The sequence below is a fragment of the Ovis canadensis genome, chromosome 6 (genome assembly GCF_042477335.2).
Source record: "Ovis canadensis isolate MfBH-ARS-UI-01 breed Bighorn chromosome 6, ARS-UI_OviCan_v2, whole genome shotgun sequence".
Classification (NCBI taxonomy): Eukaryota; Metazoa; Chordata; class Mammalia; order Artiodactyla; family Bovidae; genus Ovis; species Ovis canadensis.
Window position 1 is genome coordinate 66704375 of NC_091250.1, and position 11457 is coordinate 66715831.

Below are 11457 nucleotides of genomic sequence, written 5' to 3' on the forward strand. Positions count from 1 at the left end.
TGATTTGTGGATGAGACATAGATATTTGCTCATTTTCTTTCTTGAATCCAAAGAAGTTTGCTTTTCTTTTTTAATTAAAGTAACTCACAGGAGATTATTTGATCACAGGGGATTATTTTCTTCTTTTCTTTCCCTGGTAAAACATTTGCTTCTTGCATTTATTTACATCCCCATCCCATAGATTTTGCTATAAAGCTAAGGCTGTTAGATAAAAATGGGGTTGGAGATGGAGACAGAGATAACCTACAGATTTCTAAGCATCTTCTGGAGATTTCTTGTTATATGTATGCTAGTGAGAACAGTGTCTCCCCAAGACTTCTGAGACTGATAAAAATTTCAAGCTCCCCAAATTGGTAAAATTCTTACTATAATATCATCTTTGGTTTTGAGGTCTCTTTTTAGTAAGGAAAATCATGTCCCAATTCTGAAGAATTTCAAGAGTGACATTACATGTAGTTATGGAACAATATTCTTGGAAGTAATTGAGCACATTTTCTGCTAAATCATTCAGCATATTTCAACAGTCTCAATATTCACTAATGCACTAATTTTGAGTGACTGATTGCTGATTATAGGTGTCTTTATTCATTGTTCATGAAAAGGGACTGTGATTTATAATAAGGCAAAGAGCCAAAAAAGTGGGTCATAATGCTTTTCTTTGAGATTAGCTTCAGTATTTATGATACATTTTGGAAAAACTTTGAATATGTGTTTTAAAATCTGGAATATATAAGAAATAGCATCCATCCCTAGTGTTTGTTTGAGAATAATGTAAATTAATATATATCAAAATGTTATTTGTTTTAAGCCCCCTTAGACCCATTACTGATTAATGTGTTCTGAGTTTTATATATATTAATCTGTTAGTACAATACACAGACACATCCTCTGCCTGCTCTTTTTAATGTTTTTATGCAGCATCTCAATTTCTATGTGTATATATATATATATATGTATACAAATACACACATATAATATACATTGTCAATTTTTCAACTGAAGACAAATAGCTATCTGCATGCTTAGCTGTAACATGTATTTTTAAACCTAGGGAATGACTAAGAAGTTCATAATACAAAAGAGCATGTCTTGGTGAAATAGTGGGATAGAAATCAATAAACTTATAAAGAACTATAAAGAAGTGAGACAATGGGAGATCCTGTGCTTATAATGAAAAATGCATTTTACATTTACATTTACATTTCATAGATTGCATTATGCCTGCATACATGCTCAGTCATGTCTGACTGTTTGCAATCCCTGGACTGTAGCCCACCAGGGTCCTCTGTCCACAGAATTTTCCAGGTAAGAATACTGGAATGGGTTACCATTTCCTACTCCAGGAGATCTTCCTGACCCAGGGATCAAACACATGTCTTTTATATCTGCAGCATTGGCAGGCTGGATCTTTACCACTAGCACCACCTGGGAAGCCCATACTGTATTATAACCAAGGTTAATTACAGTTAATTTATAGAGATATGAGGAAAATTACTGAACGCTTAGAAGTTTCTTAATGTGAGTTTAATGCCATGCTTTCAGAATGATAATAAAAATAACAAAATTAAAAGCCACCATTATCTGTCAACTACCCATGTTCCAGGTTCTGAATTTAATATCATCCCATCATCATATTGGAGAAGGCTATGGCACCCCACTCCAGTACTCTTGCCTGGAAAATCTCATGGACAGAGGAGCCTGGTAGGCTGCAGTCCATGGGGTCGCTACCAGTCGGACACTACTAACCGACTTCACTTTCACTTTTCACTTTCATACATTGGAAAAGGAAATGGCAACCCACTCCAGTGTTCTTGCCTGGAGAATCCCAGGTATGGGGGAGCCTGATGGGCTGGGGTCTATGGGTTCACACAGAGTCAGACACAACTGAAGGGACTTAGCAGCAGCAGCAGCAGCAGCATATCTTAGTACATAAGTGAGTTTTTATTATCTCCATTTTCAAATGTAGAAATCAAATCTCAATCAAGTTAAAATACACTGCTTGACTATTAACTGAAAGAACTGGGAATCCCACACCCGATCAGAATGACTTCAAGGTCCATACTTCCATGTGCTTAATATCACCCCCATCAGCTTCCAATGCAGACTTTCAAAACTGCTTTAATAGTTGTGCTTTGTGCAGTGTATTCCCCTAATTAGCACCACACACACCATGAGGACAGAACAAGAGTTTCTTTCTAGAGCAGAATTTCTCAGCAGTGACACTGTAAACATTGTAGCTCAGATAAATCACACACTAAGGTGTTTAGGAACATCCCTGACTTCTAGCTGCTAGATGCCAGTAGTACCTCCTCAGTGATTACAATGATGAGATGTCTCTAGTTCAGTTACTCAGTTGTGTCCGACTCTTTGCCACCCCATGAATCGCAGCACGCCAGGCCTCCCTGTCCATCACCAACTCCTGGAATTCACTCAGATTCATGTTCATCGAGTCAGTGATGCCATCCAGCCATCTAATCTCGGTCATCCCCTTCTCCTCCTGCCCCCAATCCCTCCCAGCATCAAAGTCTTTTCCAATGAGTCAACTCTTCTCATGAAGTGGCCAAAGTACTGGAGTTTCAGCTTTAGCATCATTCCTTCCAAAGAAGTCCCAGGGCTGATCTCCTTCAGAATGGACTGGTTGGATCTCCTTGCAGTCCAAGGGACTCTCAAGAGTCTTCTCCAACACCACAGTTCAAAAGCATCAATTCTTCGGTGCTCAGCTTTCTCCACAGTCCAACTCTCACATCCATACATGACCAATGGAAAAACCATAGCCTTGACTAGACGGACCTTAGTTGGCAAAGTAATGTCTCTGCTTTTGAATATGCTGTCTAGGTTGGTCATAACTTTTCTTCCAAAGAGTAAGTGTCTTTTAATTTCATGGCTGCAGTCACTATCTGCAGTGATTTTGGAGCCCAAAAAATAAAGTCTGACACTGTTTCCACTGTTTCCCCATCTATTTCCCATGAAATGATGGGACCAGATGCCATGATCTTCATTTTCTGAATGTTGAGCTTTAAGCCAACTTTTCACTCTCCTCTTTTACTTTCATCAGAGGCTTTTTAGTTCCTCTTCACTTTCTGCCATAAGGGTGGTGTCATCTTCATATCTGAGGTTATTGATATTTCTCCCAGCAATCTTGATTCCAGTTTGTGCTTCATCTAGCCCAGCGTTTCTCATGATGTAGTCTGCATATAAATTAAATAATCAGAGTGACAAGATACAGCCTTGTTGTACTCCTTTTCCTATTTGGAACCACTCTGTTGTTCCATGTCCAGTTCTAACTGTTGCTTCCTGACCTGCACACAGATTTCTCAAGAGGCCTGTCAGGTGGTCTGATATTCCCATCTCTTTCAGAATTTTCCGTAGTTTATTGTGATCCACACAGTCAAAGGTTTTGGCATAGTCAATAAAGAAGATATAGATGGTTTTATGGAACTCTCTTGCTTTTTCCATGATTCAGCAGATGTTGGCAATTTGATCTCTGGTTCCTCTGCCTTTTCTAAAACCAGCTTGAACATTAGGAAGTTGACGGTTCACGTATTGCTGAAGCCTGGCTTGGAGAATTTTGAGCATTACTTTACTAGCGTGTGAGATGAGTGCAATTGTGCGGTAGTTTGAGCATTCTTTGGCATTGACTTTCTTTGGGATCGGAATGAAAAGTGACCTTTTCCAGTCCTGTGACCACTGCTGAGTTTTCCAAATTTGCTGGCATATTGAGTGCAGCACTTTCACAGCATCATCTTCCAGGATTTGAAATAGCTCAACTGGAATTCCATCACCTCTACTAGCTTAGTTCATAGTGATGCTTTCTAGGGCCCACTTGACTTCACATTCCAGGATGTCTGGCTCTAGATGAGTGATCACACCATCATGATTATCCAGGTCGTGAAGATCTTTTTTGTACAATTCTTCTGTGTATTATTGCCACCTCTTCTTAATATCTTCTGCTTCTGTTAGGTCCATACCATTTCTGTCCTTTATCGAGCCATCTTTGCATGAAATGTTCCCTTGGTATCTCTAATTTTCTTGAAGAGATCTCTAGTCTTTCCCATTCTGTTCTTTTCCTCTACTTCTTTGCATTGATCGCTGAAGAAAGCTTTCTTATCTCTTCTTGCTCATCTTTGGAACTCTGCATTCAGATGATTATATCTTCCCTTTCTCCTTTGCTTTTCACCTCTCTTCTTTTCACAGCTATTTGTAAGGCCTCCTCAGACAGCCATTTTGCTTTTTTGCATTTCTTTTCCATGGGGATGGTCTTGATCCCTGTCTCCTGCACAATGTCACGAACCTCATTCCATAGTTCATCAGGCACTCGATCTATCAGATCTAGGCCCTTAAATCTATTTCTCACTTCCACTGTATAATCATAAGGGATTTGATTTAGGTCATACCTAAATGGTCTAGCGGTTTTTCCTACTTTCTTCAATTTAAGTCTGAACTTGGTAATAAGGAGTTCATGATCTGAGCCACAGTCAGCTCCTGGTCTTGTTTTTCTTGACTGTATAGAGCTTCTCCATCTTTTGCTGCAGAGAATATAATCATTGATTTTGATGTTGACCCTCTGGTGATGTCCATGTGTAAAGTCTTCTCTTGTGTTTTTGGAAGAGGATGTTTGCTATGACCAGTGCATTTTCTTGGCAAAACTCTATTAGTCTTTGTCCTGCTTCATTCCACATTCCAAGGCCAAATTTGTCTGTTACTCCAGGTGTTTCCTGACTTCCTCCTTTTGCATTCCAGTCCCCTATAATGAAAAGGACATCTTTTTCAGGTTTTAGTTCTAAAAAGTCTTGTAGGTCTTCATAGAACTGTTCAACTTCAGCTTCTTCAGCATTACTGGTTGGGGCATAGACTTGGATTACTGTAATATTGAATGGTTTGCCTTGGAGACAAACAGAGATCATACTGTCATTTTTGAGATTGCATCCAAGTACTGTAGTTTGGACTCTTTTGTTGCACATGATGGCTACTCCATTTCTTCTAAGGGATTCCTTCCCACAGTAGTAGATATAACGCTCATCTGTGTTAAATTCACCCATTCCAGTCCATTTTAGTTCGCTGATTCCTAGAATGTTGACGTTCACTCTTGCCATCTCCTGTTTGACCACTTCCAATTTGCCTTGATTCATGGACCTGACATTCCAGGTTCCAATGCAATATTGCTCTTTACAGCATCAGACTTTGCTTCTATCACCAGTCACATTCACAACTGGGTATTGTTTTTGCTTGGCTCCATCCCTTCATTCTTTCTAGAGTTATTTCTCCACTGATCTCCAGTAGTATATTGGGTACCTACTGACCTGGGGAGTTCCTCTTTCAGTATCCTATCATTTTGCCTTTTCATACTGTTCATGGGGTTCTCAAGGCAAGAATACTGAAGTGCTTTGTCATTCCCTTCTCAGTGGACTACATTCTGTCAGACCTCTCCACCATGACCCGCCTGCCCTGTGTTGCCCTGCGGGCATGGTTTAGTTTCATTGAATTAGACAAGGCTGTGATCCTAGTGTGATTGGATTGACTAGTTTTCTGTGAGTATGGTTTCAGTGTGTCTGCCCTCTGATACCCTCTTGCAACACCTACCATCTTACTTGGGTTTCTCTTACCTTGGGCGTGGGGTATCTCTTCATGGCTGCTCCAGGAAAGCCCAGCCACTGCTCCTTACCTTGGACAAGGGGTATCTCCTCACCGCTGCCCTTCCTGACCTTCAACTTGGGTTGGCTCCTCTAGGTCCTCCTGTACCCACGCAGCCACCACTCCTTGGACGTGGGGTTGCTCTTTCATTACCAAATATGTCTTCTTCCCAGAATGAGAGATTTACCCTTAGTTGAAAACCACTCTTCTACAGGTCATTTTCTCTTTAATGAGGCCAAATTCCAGGACAGTATTGAGAAATACCTGCTCTGCAGTATCTTACATGGTGCACATAACGTACAATTTTAAAATAAATATTTCCCTAAACCATTAATGTTCTGAACTGGAGTCAATTTTACATACATACATTAAAGAAATTGTTAGAAAATTATCTCTATTTTGGTCTCTGTTTCCTTTTCTGTATCTCTCTACTCATCCTAAGTCTCTATAGTATTCTGTTTCCTTCCCTTCTTCTTCCCTCCTTCCCTTGATTCCTCTCTTTATCTTCCTCTCTCCTTCTCTTCCTTCCTTTTTCCCCTCTTTCCCCCTTCTATTTCTTCCTTTTTCCTTCATTTCTCCTTTCATTGCTAAAACAGGTTAAACAGAAACACAACACAGCATGCATTTCAGCAGTACATGCATATCTTAGTCTTGAATGTTCTAGTCACTTTAGCAATTGAAATTAAAAAAGCTAAAAAGCTAAATAATTGAGAGATTGTGAATTTGCAAAAGAATTTAGACTCCAGAATGACTCATATCACATTTTCTACAAATAGTTTTGAAAAAGGCTTTTATTTTAATGGGAAATTACATACCACCATTGGAATTAAAATAAATCAATTGCTACAAATGATGCTTGAATTAAAACATCTATCTGTACTGGTCTTAATTTTCTGCAGATAACAGTTTCCTGATATATTTTCTTTTTTTCACCAAGATAAAATGCAGTAGAGAGTGCCAGGTCCAGTAATTTAAATGGTACTTATTAAACACAGTAAGCCAAGTATATTTGGAGTCATTTACTATCTATTTAAAAAGCCATTTCTTCTTTCTGTATGCAACTCCTTTGAGTGAATTGGAGCTACAAGATAGTTATATTGAGAGTAAATGTTTCTTTCTTAAATATTTGCTGTCTTTTCTTATTTGATGAAGACACCAAGAGGTTTTTTTTTTTTTTTTTTAGTTTTTTATTTTTTAAATTTTAAAATCTTTAATTCTTACATGCATTCCCAAACATGAACCCCCCTCCCACCTCCCTCCCCATAACATCTTTCTGGGTCATCCCCATGCACCAGCCCCAAGCATGCTGCATCCTGCGTCAGACATAGACTGGCGATTCAATTCACATGATAGTATACATGTTAGAATGTCATTCTCCCAAATCATCCCACCCTCTCCCTCTCCCTCTGAGTCCAAAAGTCCGTTATACACATCTGTGTCTCTTTCCCTGTCTTGCATACAGGGTCGTCATTGCCATCTTCCTAAATTCCATATATATGTGTTAGTATACTGTATTGGTGTTTTTCTTTCTGGCTTACTTCACTCTGTATAATTGGCTCCAGTTTCATCCATCTCATCAGAACTGACTCAAATGAATTCTTTTTAACGGCTGAGTAATACTCCATTGTGTATATGTGCCACAGCTTTCTTATCCATTCATCTGCTGATGGACATCTAGGTTGTTTCCATGTCCTGGCTATTATAAACAGTGCTGCGATGAACATTGGGGTACATGTGTCTCTTTCAATTCTGGTTTCCTCTGTGTGTATGCCCAGCAGTGGGATTGCTGGGTCATAAGGTAGTCCTATTTGCAATTTTTTAAGGAATCTCCACACTGTTCTCCATAGTGGCTGTACTAGTTTGCATTCCCACCAACAGTGTAGGAGGGTTCCCTTTTCTCCACACCCTCTCCAGCACTTATTGCTTGCAGATTTTTGAATCGCAGCCATTCTGACTGGTGTGAAGTAGTACCTCATTGTGGTTTTGATTTGCATTTCTCTAATAATGAGTGATGTTGAGCATCTTTTCATGTGTTTGTTAGCCATCCATATGTCTTCTTTGGAGAAATGTCTATTTAGTTCTTTGGCCCATTTTTTGATTGGGTTGTTTATTTTTCTGGAATTGAGCTGCATAAGTTGCTTGTATCTTTTTGAGATTAGTTGTTTGTCAGTTGCTTCATTTGCTATTATTTTCTCCCATTCAGAAGGCTGTCTTTTCACCTTGCTTATATTTTCCTTTGTTGTGCAGAAGCTTTTAATTTTAATTAGATCCCATTTGTTTATTTTTGCTTTTATTTCCAGAATTCTGGGAGGTGGATCATAGAGGATCCTGCTGTGATTTATGTCTGAGAGTGTTTTGCCTATGTTCTCCTCTAGGAGTTTTATAGTTTCTGATCTTACATTTAGATCTTTAATCCATTTTGAGTTTATTTTTGTGTGCGGTGTAAGAAAGTGATCTAGTTTCATTCTTTTACAAGTGGTTGACCAGTTTTCCCAGCACCACTTGTTAAAGAGATTGTCTTTACTCCATTGTATATTCTTGCCTCCTTTGTCAAAGATAAGGTGTCCATATGTGTGTGGATTTATCTCTGGGCTTTCTATTTTGTTCCATTGATCTATATGTCTGTCTTTGTGCCAGTACCATACTGTCTTGATGACTGTGGCTTTATAGTAGAGCCTGACACCAAGAGTTTTTAAGCGAGACGAAGATTCCATATGCTAAGTTGTGTCCGACTCTACAACCCCATGGACTGCAACATGCTAGGTTTCCCTTCAACATCTCCTGGAGCTTGCTCAAACTCATTTCCATTTGTCAATGATGCCACCCAACCATCTCATCCTCTGTCACCTGCTCCTCCTCCTGCCCTCAGTCTTTCCCAGTATTAGTGTCTTTTCCAATGAATTGATTCTTCCCATCAGGGACCAAATTATTGGAGCTTCAACTTCAGCATCAGTCCTTCCAATGAATATTCAGGGTTGATTTCCTTTAGGATTGACTGGTTTGATGTCCTTGCTGTCCAAGAGACTCTCAAGACTCTTCTCCATCACGACAGTTTGAAAGCATCAGTTCTTTGGTGGTCATCCTTCTTTATGTAGTAAATTGAAACAAATAAAAGGCAGCAGACCTTAAACGGTTTAGGCAACAAACATGACATTTAAAGTCAGAAGAATATTTTGCTGACTTTGGATTACCTTAGCTACTTACCATTGTCTTTAAAAAAAGACAATATAGATATGACTCTCCAGTATTGAAATCCATAGAAAATTATAGGAAAATATGCTATTCTCTGAAAATAATTTGAAATCTTAGCAAGTTATTGAGGGGAAAAAAACATTCTTCTTACAAACATGTAAAAAGATCACATATCTCTCTGGTCCCTTTAAGTCTGACCGTTTCTTACATCTTTAGTGAATTTATGTTTAAAAATAATATTACTCATATCTCTAAGCTTGGTAGAGAATGGTGTCACCTTCTCTACTAAAATAACCAATGAAGTTCTTCTTGAAATTCTTTGTGAATTTTGCTTAACTGCTTCTATGTCTTAAGCCTGGTCAGTAAGAATATTACATCTGGAAAGCTTTCCTCTACCTAGAGCTAACTCCCCTGGATAAGGAAATGGCAACCAACTCCAGTACTCTGGTCTGGAGAATTCCATGGACAGAGGAAATGGGCAGGCTACAGTCCATGGGATTGTGAAGAGTTGGACACAACTGTGCAACTAACTTTCACTTTCAGAGCTAGCTAGGGCAACTAGGTGACAAAATAATGCCTCTGATCTGTAGCTGGGAAAAAAACAAACAAAAAAACAGAAGCAATTATTACCCTCAAGATGTGTTTTTCAGAGAGAGATGCATTGTGAGCACTGTCATCCACAGCTAGTACAAGAAATAATCTGAGAGAGAGTTTTAAAGGACAATCCAGTGTAATTTTTGTATGGCTTCTTTCTTGTTCTGGGCTTCCCTGATTGCTCAGATGGTAAAGAATCCGCCTGCAATGCAGGAAACCTGGGTTTGATCTCTGGGTAGGGAAGATCCCCTGGAGAAGAGAATGGCTACCCACTCCAGTATTCTTGCCTGGAGAATTCCATGGACAGAGGAGCCTGGTGGGCTACCTCTGTCATGGGGTTGCAGTTCATGGTGTTGGAGTGTTGAATGTGACTGAGCAACAAACACTTTCACTTGCTGCAGGTTATTTGGCCTAGCAGTACATACTTTTTGTTCAGCTTACTTTTCTTGATGTTTCCATTCATCCAGGAGGTATATCTGTCTGTAATAAGAGAAAAGAAAGTTTCAAACCTGTGATTATTTGATTATTTTTGGGTTTCTTTGTTCTTGTCAGTGACAGCTCATTTTCAAATTAGCATAAAATCACTTCATGGGAAATAGATGGGGAAACAGTGGAAACAGGGTCAGACTGTATTTTTGGGGCTCCAAAATTACTGCAGATAGTGATTGCAGCCATGAAATTAAAAGACACTTACTCTTTGGAAGAAAAGTTATGACCAACCTAGATAGCATATTCAAAAGCAAAGACTTTGCCAACTAAGGTCTGTCTAGTCAAGGCTATGGTTTTTCCTGTGGTCATGTATGGATGTGAGAGTTGGACTGTGAAGAAGGCAGAGCGCTGAAGAATTGATAGTTTGAACTGTGGTGTTGGAGAAGACTCTTGAGAGTCCCTTGGACTGCAAGGAGATCCAACCAATCCATCCTGAAGGAGATCAGCCCTGGGATTTCTTTGGAAGGAATGATGCTAAAGCTGAAACTCCAGTACTTTGGCCACCTCATGCAAAGAGTTGACTCATTGGAAAAAGACTCTGATGCTGGGAGGGATTGGGGGCAGGAGGAGAAGGGGACGACCGAGGATGAGATGGATGGATGGCATCACAGACTCGATGGACATGAGTCTGAGTGAACTCCAGGAGTTGGTGATGGACAGGGAGGCCTGGTGTGCTGCGATTCATTGGGTCACACAGAGTGGGACACGACTGAGCGACTGAACTGAACTGAATCTAGTATGTACGTACATACACACACAAACACATACAGATGGCTTACCATATATCTGATACTATTCCAAGAGCTTTATTAATATTAACTTATTTAACCTTTTAAAAAACCCTATGAGAAAGTTGCTTGTAATTATACCACTGTCAGGTGAGAAATCTGAGATACAGAGTGTTTCAGAAAGTTGACCAAGGTCACCTAATAGTGAATTGCCAATTCAAATCCAGGCCATTGGCCTCTAGAGTCTGCCCTTCAGCACTGTGTGCTAACAACTCATTGACAAGTAAAGTCACATTCACTCCAGGCCTTCAGACACAGGATAGTTGACTAATCTGCTTCTCAGAAGCAAGAGAGACTTTCTGTGCTCTGGATGAATATCTCCTTAAAAAAATATTTCCTATAAATCAGATGCATCTCACTCTCTTGAATAATCTAGTGGGCTTCAGATGCCAGGGAAAAGCTAACTTCACAGGTGGTCCCAAGTGGACAGAGTACACAGCTTTATGGTACAGCATCTTTGCAAGGGAACTTAAATAATTCTGGAGGTGCTATGAGCACAGTTTTTGGCCTACATAAGACTGATGAATTTCTGTGAATTATAACTTCTATGTATGTTTGATTATAATTCATAGAACTCGAAGTTCAAAAGTAAGATTAATAAAAATTCAAGACATAGGATTTATAAGACATAAATCTAAGTCAATCAATATGATTATTCAAATCTTAGAAATATGTTTCAGATGGTCAGCTTTAGACTTATAAAGACCTTACTTCAACATAAGTAACTACAACAGATTCTGAGTTCCCAGACGTCAGGTAGCAT